This window comes from Eretmochelys imbricata, chromosome 3, assembly GCF_965152235.1.
Source record: "Eretmochelys imbricata isolate rEreImb1 chromosome 3, rEreImb1.hap1, whole genome shotgun sequence".
NCBI lineage: Eukaryota > Metazoa > Chordata > Testudines > Cheloniidae > Eretmochelys > Eretmochelys imbricata.
This window is the reverse complement of record NC_135574.1, coordinates 188384357-188399272: the sequence shown is the minus strand read 5'-3', so window position 1 is coordinate 188399272 and position 14916 is coordinate 188384357.

The window sequence follows — 14916 nt, the reverse complement described above, 5'->3', positions numbered from 1 at the left end:
GCAGGGCCAAACTGCAGAGAGATGGCTGTTGAGTGCAGTGGGTAGTGGCAGTCCGCAGTGCTGGACTGTGACAGGAGAGGAGTGGAATGCTGCGGGTATAGACTGGAGCCAGGAGGTTGATAAGAATGTGTTGGCAGTGTCTAAAGGAGAGCATGGAAAAGAGTTTTGTGACAGCGGCTGCAGGGGAGCGTGGGTTTGCAGAGCTGCTCGGTTTGCAGTGCTAGTATCATCTGCAGTGTGTCCGCTTGTCACTCCATAACATTTAAGAGCTCTGTGGCTTCATTCTGGCATGCCGCATTCTCCTTTCGGTCCCTCTTCTTGCTGTCCTGCCACTCCTTCAATTCCTGTTTTTTGGCCGCGGAGTGCATCATAACATCATGCAAAAAGTCCTCCTTAGTTCTTCATGGCTGCTGTCTAATTCTCGCAGATGTTCAGCCGCCAATAACAAAGAGGGAGGCTGGGCTCCTAAGGTCATCTCTGTGACATTTAAATGGAACATTTCACAGAAGCAGTATTGTTTGCAACACACAGAACACTGATTCAGTAATCTAAAACACAGCCAGTATTCACACACCTGTCACTAACTGGCTTACCCCAGGCAAGCACACATGAGCCACAAGACCCCCAAAGTGGTGAGTAGCCACAGGGGCAGGGTAAATCACTCTTCCCAGATCCTGCTGTACATTGGGCACGTGGCTCTTGGGGAGAGCCAGCACTGTGTGTGTGTGGGGGGGGTGGGGCTGATCATTATTCCTGTCCTCACATTTTCCACAGGATGTGAATGGAAGATATCTCACTGCTGAGGGTGACCAGAGAATCAGTGAGGGTCTTCTCCAAGACAGTGGCTTCTGCCCTGACCCTTATGCAGTTCGTCTGCGTGCAGCAATGGTTCCCCCCACCCTCCGTGATGGCACAGTGGCACGGGAAAGTTACCATGAAAGGGGCAAGAAGCAAAGCAGCTTTGCCAAAGAACCTGCAGCAGAAAATTGGCCATTATCTCCACCAGAGTTTCCTGGAGATCTCTGAGGCAGATTCCCATGAAGTGAGAGAGACAATCAATATCCTGTTCCGCCTCTCAGACTAGGCATGTTGTGGTACATGCATCATACAAGACAAGCCTGATTTCTGCAACCCTCTTGCCCCCCACAACACACCTCAAAGATTCCCAAAATCAAATCCACTTACCAGGGGCCTCCTCTCCTGTTTGCATTTTGCCAGCATCTGACAGCTATGACTGCTAGCCTCCTCTGGAGTGGAAAAGAGCTCCTGGCTGCATGCATCGCTGACCTCCGAGTTGTCCTCTGCCTCTGGGTCCCCCTTCCCTTCCACATCTTCATCCAAGATTTCCTCCTCCTGGCTCGGTCCACTCTCAACTGGCACATGAGCCACTGAAGTATCCACAGTGGTCTTCGCAGTGGAGGTGTGGTTGCCACCGAGCATCACATCTAGCTCTTTGTAGAACCAGCAGCTCATGGGCACAGCACCAGAGTGGTGGTTTGCCTCTCGCACCTTGTGATAGGTGTTCTGCAGCTCCTTCACTTTGACCCTGCACTGCAGTGTGTCTCTGTCATGGCCCCTTTCTGTCATGCATCATGAAATCTGTCCGTAGGTATCATAATTCCTACAGCTGGAGCGCAGCTGGGACTGGACAGCCTCCTCTCCCCAAATGTTGATGAGGTCCAGCAGCTTGGCATTGCTCCAAGCGGGGGATCGCCTGGTTGTGGAGCAGGCATGGACACCTGGAAAGATGTGCTGAGGCCACTGCACACGTCACCGAGCAAACAAGAAGGGGACTTTCAAAATTCCAAAGGAATTTACGGGGTGGGGATGATGGTTGGTCACCTGAGGGCAGGGCAGTAGAGTTCAAACCGATGACCAGAGAGGCGAGAACAGGCATTATGTGACACCTCCCAGAGGCCAATCGCAGCGCTGTAATTGACCACAGTGTCTACACTGGCCCTACAGTGCTGCAGCCCCAGCGCAGAAAGCTGTACGCCTCTCATTGGGGTGGGTTTTTTTACAGTGCTGCAACTGCGCAGTTTCTGCACACTAAGTGGCGTGGCCGTGTGTACACCTCAGGAGTTACAGTGCAGAAAGCTGCTTTAAGGCACAGAAACTTGCCAGTGTAGGCAGGGCAAGGGATGCATGAACTAGTGTCAGTTTAACCATCCCTTACTGTGTCTTTCCAATTACCATGTGAGAGACAAGGACTCTCAGAATGACCCTAAATTCCCCCAGACTGCGAATGCATGAACGATCAGTAAAGCTGAACTAGAATAAAGCACAGCTACAGAAAGTGAATGATGTATCTCAGAAACACGGTGTTAAAATGTATTTTTGATAATGGTAGTTTATGTGCGGCCATTGAGTGAGCAGATCATCCTTGTCCGGAAATGTTGTATAACACTCCACTATTAGAGTGCAATTGTTTTTCAGCAAAAGTGCAGAGGTCTGATCGGGTTTTCTCTTAATGTGAAGTGGCATTCATAACAATGCTGGAGTCAATATGTAAATAAGGAGTAATTATTTATGGCACAATTAACAGAAATGGAGAGACCACCAAGATATGCGTCAACTCTGACTGTACTACAGACCACATCCTCAAACCTTGAATCATATAACGAAACAAAGATTAGACCCTTGAGATAGGTGTGAATTTTAATCACTCATCCATTCTTATGCTATGGATTTGATTCACCCCCAGGAGCAGTGGGTGCAACACTGTGGCACCATCATGGATTACTGTACCCTAGAGAGATTAGGTTGCTGAGAGAAGAAAGCTTTAACTTGCAGCCAAGGCTACATAGGAGCCCTGCATCAGAGGTGCCCAGATGATATTTGGAAACCTCTTAATACCACCCCTAATGATTCCTCTCCATCCACAGTGTTTATTTGAAAATGGAAATTATGTCCCCACTTAGTTGTCTCTTAGCCATTGTAAAGCTCTCTTAGTCTCTTCTCTGCTCATCTCTGTGAAAATAGCTTCAACGCCACCACAAATTACTCCCTATTAAATATGAATCCACCTACTTTCCACACTGCAGCTACCACTGATCAAACCCATTGCTTCAAACACTCCATCTAAGGATGAATGGGGAGGATGAGCAGCTAGGAAGGACTTCAAAGAATGCTGCCTGCTATTGGCCACTTGTGTAAATAGTTGGGCGGAGGGTGGACTCTTCGATTGGTGCTTGTTCAAATGTTATTTACCAGTTGGTGTGTGGTAGCAAAATCCCCCCGAAAGACAGACATCTTGGAAAGACCATTGTAGAGCATCATGAAAATAAGATAATGGGCCAGATCCTCAGCTGGTATAAATCAGCATAGCTTCATTGAAATCAGCAGAGATATGCTTATCTACATCAGTAGAACATGTGGCCCAGTGTAGCAAAGACTAATCATTCTTCAGTGGTTAGTAAATCAAAAGATTAAATCAGGTGGCAACATTTTCAGAGGAAAAAAGGCATTCTTTCTGACTGACTATAGACCCTATCTGTGGCATTAAGATCAACTGATGGAGGTTATATTGACAACTTCCTGCAAGCTGTACTACTGAAGCTCAAACACCACAGTGAGGGGCATGATAAATAGAGTGGAATTTACTTCTTTGTGTTGATACTAAATAATACAACAAATGCACAACGTAATGGGGGGGGGGAAGGGTGTGTGTGTGTTTGTGTATAAAGAAATTCAAGAGAAACACCCTGCTTATTTGTAAGTCACTTGACGTTTCTGGCTACTTAATAGCTTATTTTGATGTCATACTACTAGACATTGTATTGGTAGTGCTTTTTTTAACAATTGAAGGATTTCATCAGAATAAATACAAGCATTGTTTTGTTGTTTCTTCAGTTTGCATCAAACCGTTCTATATTTTGCACTGCACTCATGCAGTGAAAACATGGTCATGTTTCTGTGTTAGAGACATACCTGGCTGGATTTGTAATATTGGTATGATCTGACATCTGCACTATGGTTCCTGTTCCTTCTTTTGTTTTCTGTTTGTTTCTTCCAAGGATTGCCTGTCAGTATTCCTGGGCTACCTTTCCTTCTCAAATCAGTTTCAGCACCTCTGATGCCGTGCTCTCTCCTGCACATATCTAAGTGACCCTGCTTCCATTAGTGTACCTACCACATTTAATCTTGAGACCGTTCCCAGCAGTCTCCTATATCTCTATACTTTGTGTGCTTTAGGAGCACTGTTTTGAGTTTAGGAAGGGGAACTGACATGTACAATTATTAATATTTACTCTTTATATTGTAGTAGAGGCCAGAAGTCCCAGTCAAAATCAAAGGACTTGTATTGGGCTGTGTACAAGCATATAGAAAGGCAAAACTCCTGTCCCCAAAAGCTTTCAATCCAAAAAGACAACACGTGGGGGAAAGAGATACAACAGACAAGCAAACTGACAGCTGGCACACATGATAGTTCTACATATTTTTATATCTAAAGTAGTTCTATATTCTATATATAGTAGTGATATATATATATATATATATATATAGTAAATGTGGACTAACTTGCTATTGGAAATATTCCCTACAGCTGGAGATGTTACTATTCACTCACCACATCTCAGTGTTGCATCAAGAAACAAGTTAGTTCCTTTAGTCTATACTCTGTAAGCGCTTTATGATCCCAATTCACCCATAGAACCCAGTAAACTCTGGAGCCAGTTGTAAAAGGATGAACCAGTTTTGCAAAAAAAAGGCTTTGAAATTTTTCTGAGAAAAGTTTGTTTGCATTTTCAATTTTTGAAAAATTTTGACTGCTCAAAAAATGAAAGCTTCAGTGTGCAAACTCTGTGACCTTCACTAGGCTGAGGGAATCTTGATCATTTCTCACTTTTACAACCATTTAGATGATGCACAAGCAAAGGGAGAAGGGTGATAACAGGCATTGCTATTTTGGGCAGTAAGTTCCAAACTGGATCCAGACTGAAGTACTATCCTGTTTCTGAAATGGGCTGAAGCAAAATTCCAGATCTGCACACAGCAAGCATTTGGAAACATTTGTTTTGGAATCCAGTTCTGGATACAAACTTTGTGGGGCAAACCTATCTTTAAAGAGACTCAAAAATCTGCATAGATCAGTGTGGAGGATTATATGTTGGGACTTGCAGTCTGTCCTTACTTTGGTAAAATAACTATTGACTTCAATGGAGTAAAAAACTGAGTAAAGTGCTCTGGAATTGGCCTCTTAGGAGCAGCTGTCAATGTGGACATAAACAGAGGCAAGTTTGGGCATGCCACAAAGAGGTAAATTTGCCCAAAAAGAAGGCACTAATTATCCTAGAGTTCATCAGAAACCATTTTCTTTCCATCATAATATATTCTCAGCATATTAGCAGGCTAGTATGTATGTTTCTTGTATGTTTCTCCCAATAAACATACTGGGTCGGGGAATCAGTACCACTAATCCTTATACCACCATGTATGGACTATCCCAATGTGCCAGCAACTTGTTTGAACAAGCAGTGGAAATATGACCTTTTGCTTCACACTATATTATCTTGATCTACACTTGTACTTTTATGAAAGCTTTCTAATACAACTGAGCATTTTCCAGGTTTCCTGAGATAATTGCAGGAGCTCAGTGAGTTTTTCTCTGAATTGGCTCCTGTTATCTTACCTTCTACAGTTACAGTTTTAAGTACTAGCAGCAAAATCAGACATCACAAAATGTTTGTTTTGGAGGTTAATGAGGAATATAAAGGCCAGACTATGTCCACAGCCACCTGCTTAAGAAGGCAGATCTACTGATTTCCTGGTATGTCTAATTTCTCTCTACACTACTTTCATGTGCAGCCATAAGTCCCAGCACAGGAAATAATTGACAAGCTAGCATTTATGTTTATCCAGTGGCTTTTGTTGTGAGTGATAGGTTATGTACAAAAGAAATGATTTCATTGCACATTGATTGTAACAGCATTTGGGCACATGGATAGTAAAAGTGAAGATACTTCACTTTCCTATGACTTTTTTGCTCAAAAATGCCAGTGGGATAAATTCTTTCCTCCCCCCGCCTTTTACATTGGTGCAGCCCAAGGGATCTGATTTTAGGTGATTTGTTTAATGACATGTATATGTATGTTCACAAGGAGGAAAAGGAGATTATGATGTAAGTGCTAACAAACCACGCATTGAGTCCTTATTGGAAATGATGGAGATTTTGGGTCCAAAATAAAAAAGGAAGCAGGAAGGGAAGACACTTCCCGCTGTCCCCTGATATAATTACATACCAAAGTACAAGAAGTACCTGGGGGGAGGGATAGCTCAGTGGTTCGAGCATTGGCTTGCTAAACCTGGCATTGTGAGCTCAGTCCTTGAGGGGGCCATTTAGGAATTTGGGGCAAAAACTGGGGATGAGTCCTGCTTTGAGCAAGGGGTTGGACTAGATGAGGTCCCTTCTAACCCAGATATTCTGTGATAAGTTTTTAAAGCCAAAAATATGTTCTTCAGAAATTCAGCCCAAATGAAGCAAAGAAAAAAGAGCATAAACAAATGGCAGGTTAAATGTAAATCAGGACGGCTCAGAGGGAATTTGAAGAGCAATAGAATATCAGAAGCATGAAGCCTATGAGACAATGAGGAAGAGATTTTTTTTTTTTTACATTTAACCAGTGAGGGTAAAGGGAGCAATTAAAGAAGATAAGCCATTGGAGAGATGGCAAATGATTTTCTTGCATCTACCCTTCCTAGGTAATGAAGAGAAAACACTGTCAGAGACTGAAGTATGAAAAGAAAAATGATATAATAGGGACAAACCAACACAACTTCTGTTAAAGGAAAACTTGAGCCACTTCCAATTATTGCTACCTAGGCTCTTTTAACAAACATTGTTCTGAACTCAATGTTTCTAAACCTATTTACAATGTGCTTGTACACAATTTAGGTAAGGTGGATGAAAGGTCTTGTTATTCAAATCAGACATCCTGTCTCATACCCCAAGCCAGATGTAATGAAATATTTTTTCCTTTTGTTGTTATGTTCTTGAAGTTACATGTAGCCATGTGTACTTGGTCCTTATCACTACTTGTTTCTGAATAAAGGGGCAGGTCTTTGTGGAAATGAAGAGGTTTCCCATTTCTTTTCTTATTACTATGTAGATTCACAGCCATAAATTAATCTGCTAAATGGGCTTCAAATTTTAATATAGGGAATTTTCTTTCTAGCAGACTCCAAAATCCTCCAGAACAATTTCCATAAGCTGCTCCAGCAGGATAATTTCATCTTCTTTTTAAACAGATACAGATGTCTTTTCACCTTCTAGCCACCTGTTAAATAAACTTGTCATTTCTACAGCCAATTCAGGAAAAGAGTTATCAGATCCTTTCCTCAGAGACCTAAATGTAACCCTGCAGGTCTCTGGGGTCATCCTCATACCTTCTCAGAAAGGCTCACTGCACAATTTGATAGTCACAGCAGTCATTATCAACCAACTTGGCATAGGCCTCTAGGGTTTTCCCATTGAGCAAGGGACTGAACTGTGCATGCCCATGCCTTCTCTCACCAATTATAAGTTCTGTACAGTTTTTAAAAGACTGAAAAAACATATCAACATCATTCCCTTCCTTGTAATGAGGAAGCAATTTTACCTTATTATAACTGACTAAATATGCATGGGCTGACCCAGTAGGACCCTCGCTCACCCTTCTTCTTTCCCTCTGGAAATCATATTCCATTTTCATCGTTTCCATTTCAAATTTCTCTTCCTTCTCATCCCTTCTCTGCTCTCTCTCTTGATCCCATTCTTGTTCCAACTTTGTCTTTCCCATGCTGAATTGTCACTCTCCACGCTCCCACTCTTATTACAACTTTCTTTGTATTTGATCCTCACTCATGACAGTTTAATATCGCCTTCCTTTTTTACCCATTGTCTTCTTATTGGAGGTAGTATGTTTATGCCTGTGCTATATGTTTGCTGTTCAAACTTCCTTGGTTGCATTCTGTTCATGGTTGTTATTAATACTGATTTCCCTCCCACCTTTTTCAAAACTCATAAGACCAGACCACTGGTGGGAGACAGTACAGAGAGATGCCTGAGTAGTCCCAATCACATGCGACCATGTTACTTCGGACTGTGCTCCTTGATTCCACGGAAAGGAGGTCCATGGGAAGGCCTAAGGTGCTGTCATAGAGAGCTATGTGGTAGGGTCAGAACATGTCCACCCTTTGTACAAAGCTGTGGCTGACCCCATGACCTTATACTTCTTGCAGAATATAGCAAAGACCGCCAGTGAATGCACTCCGCTGCAATGCTCCTGGCTGTTAGTGGCTGGAAACATTATACCATCAGAGGCCACAGCTAAATATGCAGTGCATAGCCGTCCCTCCCACCACCTCTGTGGAAGACACCGCATTCAGAAGCTAGGAGCCTGAGCACCAACCCTGCACAGTGAGAAGTATGGGGAGGGATCACACCTCCCAGAAACATAATTCCTACCTGATATCCTCCTCCAGGTTGGCACCGTCTCCAGTGCCAGACTCTGCCTTAAAGGGACAGTCTAGGCCTTGCTGAATAAATACAACTAGTTTGTGGCTAGTTGTATTTATGGCTGTCATCATATTTGATGTGGCTGTCATCATATTTGAAAATAACAGTCTGGATCTTGATTAAATTTGTAAGTGTGTGGAAAAATCACGTCTCAGTTTTCTTAGTAGTATCTGCAGAGAGTGTTTAGTGGAGCATGCTTAAGACTTGCCTCCTTTTGTGACATCACACTGTTCATTCATTAGGCCTGACTTTCTCAGGGGACTGACATAACAGGTGTTATTGCACTAAGGCTAGTGGTGGGACATCTTACAAGAGGGTGACAGTAAATGTCTCCTAGAAAAAACATGCACAGTAGAACCCTCCACTGCCTTAATGTCAGGAATGGGAGAAAATCACGGGTATGCAAAAACTGAATCTTAATGGTCATAGCAGTCCAAGGAATAACTTGCTTTGGCTTTGGATCAGGCTTTATGTACTTGCAGCATTAAAATAGCCTTTGGAAGTATATGGGGTATTTTGTTAGCTCGTGTAAACTGATGTAGCTCCATTGATTTCAAAGGAACTATAGCTATTTAAACCAGCTGACAAACTGACCCATTGGCCTCCAACAGTGCAATGAATGCAATACTGTTCCTCAACCCCACCCCTCCTGTAAAAAGGAAGAGTTTTCAGATATAGTTGTGGATCACACTCACAGACTGCAAGAGACAGCAGTTCCTGTGCCTCTATATATAACCAGCAGTGACTAGCCCAGAACATTTGGGATGCTGAAAGCTGGGTGTCTGTGACTATGTGGATGCACAGTCTATGAACCTCTCCAAGGTCATTCTAGCCACAATAGTGGCCTCAGAAAGGTGTGGAGATGCCCTTCACATTGCCGTTGGGTTATGGGGTAGATTCCATCATCCTACCCTATCTGCATTGTTCCCTGCACAAAGCCCTTTTATTCAGTCTTAGTACAAGGCTGGACTGAGGATGGATCTCACCCATGAGGAATTCATGCTCAGAAAGGATGAGCCCAGATATGTTCCTTTATTAATACACACACTCACACATGCATTGAGATTCCTTCTTCCCAAGTAAGCTGAACTAATAAAGCCAACCAAGTGAGCAACTTGTAAAGGCTTCTGATGTACCATCATCTGTACAGTTTCCCTCTTTTCCAGATGCAATCCAGTGCGCAATACATTTAGCTTTGCTGAAGAAGCAATAAAGGTCACATGAAGGGGAGAACACTTCATTCATAATTTTTATGATGAGTTGTTTAAACCCACTCTGTCATTACCCTTCGGTAACTCATGTTCTATAGTACTTTAGAAAAGTTTTCAGCACATTTCAGCAATCGCATAAACAGTTCAGATCAGCTGTCATGTTTTGTTATGTGGCATCAGGTTGTGTAGTGCCGTATATTATTCACTGTAATGTGATGTGCTGTAACCATTCATGATCCCCTCCTGGTAACTTCAGCATCTCAGAATATAATGGTATGTGATGTCTCTCAATGGGTATCATAGGTACGTTACTACATGCCACAGTTTTAAAAACAGTGGATTTTCAAAGCAAGTGCAGGGGACTTAGCCACCCATCTCCCATTAATTTTAATGGCTAAATCCCTTGAACAGATTTGGAAAATTTGAACATTCCTCTTTTATTAAATCGGGATTCCCTAAAAAAAGTAACAGGAAATAACCCATGGGAATTATGCCCCTGGATTATGCTTTCCATTACTATCATTACTTTCCTCCAGGTCTGAGTCAATGAATATACATGCTGTTTCAGGGATACATTTTTCCCTGTGAGCTGTCACTAGTGCTGGATGGGCTGCATAGGGACCAGGCAACACCTGAACTCCTAAAGAAGAGGATAGAGCATTTCCTGGAAGCTCCCAGAAGCTGGTACACTTGCACTATGTTAGAAGAAGCACCCTACAGCTCTGTCCACTGGCCAGTTCTGGCCCTGGGTGCAGAGCCATGACCTCACTGTCATCCATCCCTCACCTACAAGGGCACTAGGAAGGAGTAGAGACTATGTACCCCCCTGTGATTCTGGCCAGCTCTTATGCAGGAAAACAAGGATGTACAGCAAGGTCCTTTTGCATTCCATTCTTTTACCTACACATGCAGAGAGCTGGCTGGAATCTGGCCCTCATTGATTGTCCTGAGCTTGCTTGTTGGTCAGCAAGTTGTCTATAAACATATATGCTATCTTTAAAATATTCTGAAGAAGCTTGGGGACAAGTTTAGGGGTTAAATTTCTCCTGTTTCAGAATTTTTAACTAACTGATCCATTTTGTATATAACCCAGATTAATTATATATGTGGATTTTTTTCTTTAGCAACCCTGCCACATTGGTTCATTGAGTCTGGTATCCTGAGTCCACCACTGGCAAACAGTTGTTCTGTATTTGTCGTACATTTACAGCCATGGGGCTGCATTGGTAGTAAGAATAACAGTTTAGCCAAAGACTCAACCACACGTCTCCACCTCAGGTTGTTCTAGTTCACCAAAACAATTGATTATACCTCTATTTTATTCCTGATGTTTCCTAGGTAGTTTTTTTTAAATTAAGTGTGTAGTGTACAGATAGAGAAACTATTTTGAAAGAAATACACATGAGTGAAAACTAATGAAACCAACACTATACATTTTTCATGCGTTTGGGATGGCCCTCACCTAAATGATGAGTAACAGTGAGTGAGTTCTCTTGGATCACACTTAACAAATCATTAGACTATTGCTCCTTATGGTTAAATATTAAATCTGTGCTCTTAAGTGGCATTTGAGGGAGGGACAGCTCAGTGGTTTGAGCCTTGAACTCAGGGTTGTGAGTTCAGTCCTTGAGGGGGCCATTTAGGGATCTGGGGCAGATATTGGGAATTGGTCCTGCTTTGAGCAGGGGGTTGGACTAGATGACCTCCTGAGGTCCCTTCCAACCCTGATATTCTATGATTCTATGATATACTCACAACCAGTTGGCTAGATCCTTTGCTAATGTAAATGAGTATAGCTCTGATGCAGGTATATTGATTTACGTTAGCTGTGTGTCTGGCCCAATGATTTAATTACTTGAGTCTCTTGAACTGTTATCCAGTGCATAATATTTGCCTAATACCAGGCTAGCCAGAGGTCCCAACTCCCAGGGAAGTCAGGCAGGATTAAGCTCATATGGCCTCACTCTAAAACATCAAGAGATTTGCCACTCAATTCGATAGGAGCACAATCAAGCCCTCAGATTGCGAGTTCCTCAGCATAGACACAACATTTCTTTGTACCTCTTCTGGCTCTGCTGTGTGTACTACAATGCAGGATTATGCCCGCGTACAAAGTTTTCAAAATTGCCATGAAAATCTACAAGCCCAGGCATAAAATCTTCTAACCACATAGCCACCATAATGAATAATGGTAAAAAGCATGGTAATAGTTTACTAACTCATCAAAAACAAACCTGTTGGGCATGTAGAACTTTGGTACTCTTGATCCAACTGACAAAATGATTAAGGGCAGTTTGTTAGCTTCAGCCTTCATTTGGTTGTGGCCACATTTGCATGCATGTACACCCATGATGAGCATGCAAGTTGTCTTTTGTACATGCAAATCAGACAGATAAGTAACCAGTAACATGATCTGCATACAAAAATACAGTTTTTTTGCTTGTTCAAAGTGGGGGCAAGTCAGACTTTTGTGGCCACGATTAGCAGCAAACAGAACTTGTGCAAATCTATAGACTTTTTTAGTGCTGGCTGGGCATGTGGTCCTTGAGATCTCTTCATCTCTAGCAGTGCCAGCCATGCGAGGGCCCACAAATGTGAAAATAGTTTGCTTTATGATAATCAGAATTTAGAGCCTGAGCAACACCACTCTCCCACTCTCCAGTTGAATATTATGAGATTTGCAGAGTTCTGAGCTATCATGTAAGATACTATAACAGATTGTGTAGCTAGAATAAAACATTTCTACACTGTTCATTCAAACACTTTAACTGCATCTGCTTTTCCACTACCACCTCATCAGTAGCAATTTGGAAACTGTAACCACAAAATAACTATCAGGCCAAGTACGTAACCAACATATCCAAGTGATTTCAAAGCTCTGGTTTCTATAGATTCTAATAGCCTAATAAATGGATTTTTGGTACTGGGCTAAGTACAGTCATATGTAATTGCAGTTATTCTCGCATTAAGCTGTAGGGAAGTGGCAAAACCAATTAGATGAAATCCTACCATGTCTCCTTGGGATTTGTGGTAGACATTTAAGCAGAGAAGCATGTCACATTCACAGACCAATTTGCTTGTACCTGTCTACTTAGATTTATTGTGATTTGTCCTTGTTTTTGTGCATGTTTATTTGCAGAAGCTAGCCAGCTCCAGATGCAACAGACATCAGTGTAGCTTTGGAACATTATTTTTAATTAGCTGGGTTCAGATTCTAGTAACACGCATGAATTGCTTCTGGGCTACTAATGGACTGTGGAAAATAAATATTGTTGCTATCAGATAGTTTAGTTTTGTGTTTGTGAGGCTACAAGGAAAGAAAAATATCCTCCCATGCTTTGCAAATTAAAACAGAAGACAACCACACAGTAGATAAGGTTGCAATTGAGTTTTCATTATAAGTCTGATTCTGGCCCCTCTCTAAAACCCACAAATGAAGTGCCATAAGCTTTGGAAATGGTGGGTTTGGTCTGGGACTGAGGCAGACTTTTCCACCAGATCTGAAATGAATTAGACAACAGCTCCCTGAATTATTACACAGGTGGACTAGATTCTCCACTGCTTTGCCCCTTAGTGTAGTCATTTATACCTGTGCAAAGAGAGTGTAATGAGCTGGCATTTTGATTTGGTTGTGATTTACACCCACTTAGCACAGATGTAACTTGTGATATATTGAAAAATGTGTACAAATTGTAAATTGTCATTTTAAATGTTATGTTTTTTTCCTGGTCCTGCATGCAAGTCAGAAGGCTCAGTATGCCAGAGTGAGATCTGGGCCTAGCAGCAGTCAGTCTGCACAGAGCCTTGAGCAGTGGTGGGCAACCTGTGGCCTGCACGCGGCCTGTCAGGGTAATACACTGGCGGGCTGCAAGATGGGTTTTTTACATTGACCGTCCACAGGCACAGCCACCTGAAGCTCCCAGTGACCAAGGTTCACCATTCCCGGCCAATGGGAGCTGCGGGAAGAGGTGTGGGCCACAGGAATGTGCTGGCCGCTGCCTTCTGCAGCTCCCATTGGTCAGAAACGGTGAACCACAGCCACTGGGAGCTGCGGGCGGCCGTGCCTGCGGACAGTCAATGTAAAGAAACTGTCTTGCAGCCCACCAGCAGATTACCCTGATGGGCCATGTGCAGCCCGCGGGCTGCAGGTTGCCCACCACTGGCCTAGAGTAAGGTGGGGTGAATTGTGCTTCTCTCTTTTAGGGAGCAACCTGCTTTGGATTTCTCTGTTGTTGGGTCCTTGTTTGTTATCGTTCTGAATTCTAAGAAATAAAGTAGCATTACATAGCAGCCTTCCAGCAAGAGTATTTGTTTTTTATCTAACTTCAGTCTGTATGCTGTGAACATAATATACTGACCATACAAGGGGCTAGACAATGGAGAATCAAGCCCAAGGTTATCAATAGTTAACAAACCCTTTCACTTTTTTTCCATTTTGCAGCAATACCAATTTGCACCTCCACCCACACCAAAGAAATGGAAAGAAGGAAAACAATCAAAATAAATTTACTTGACATTAAGGGCCTCCCAAGTCCATGGAAGTTGATGGGGATCTTTGCACTGACTTCAGTGAGCACTGGATTAGTTCCTTACTGCACATAGCAAAAGATTACATGATTAAGTTGTAATTTTAAAGTTAGGGAAGGTCAACATTTCCAAAAGCCTGGTGTCACAGGCTTACTGGCCCCTTTAAGGGGAGATGGGTCTAGCCCTACCTGTGCCATAATTAATTAGCTGCATCCCACCCAGAGGGGGCAGGACTGAGGAGGACAGATGATTCCCATGGATACCTGGACCTCATGAAGGGGCTAAGAGAAATCAGCCTGGAGTGTGAAACCAGAGGAAATGGGCAGGCTCCTGTAGGAGGCTGGTTACTCCATGGTAACCTATCCTGGGACTATACTGGGACAGGGATGGACACAAGAAACAGATCTCAGCAGGGGCTGAGAATGGTCCTCCAGGGGAACCCTGGGGTGTTTGTATTTGTGAGTGCTCTATACCAGAGTAGAGGAAAGACTCTAAGGTAGCCCTTAAAGGGGTTGGGAACAGGGCCAACGGGGTGGGGGGTGGGAGCTGAAGATGAAGATCGGAAGAACTTTTTTGTTTGTTGGGACTTTCAGTTGGGCTTTTGTTTCCCCAGAAGGGGTTATGTTTTGTTTGTAACTTGGCCAGAGGGCTAAGGCACACCTCCAGCACTGACTTGTGCAT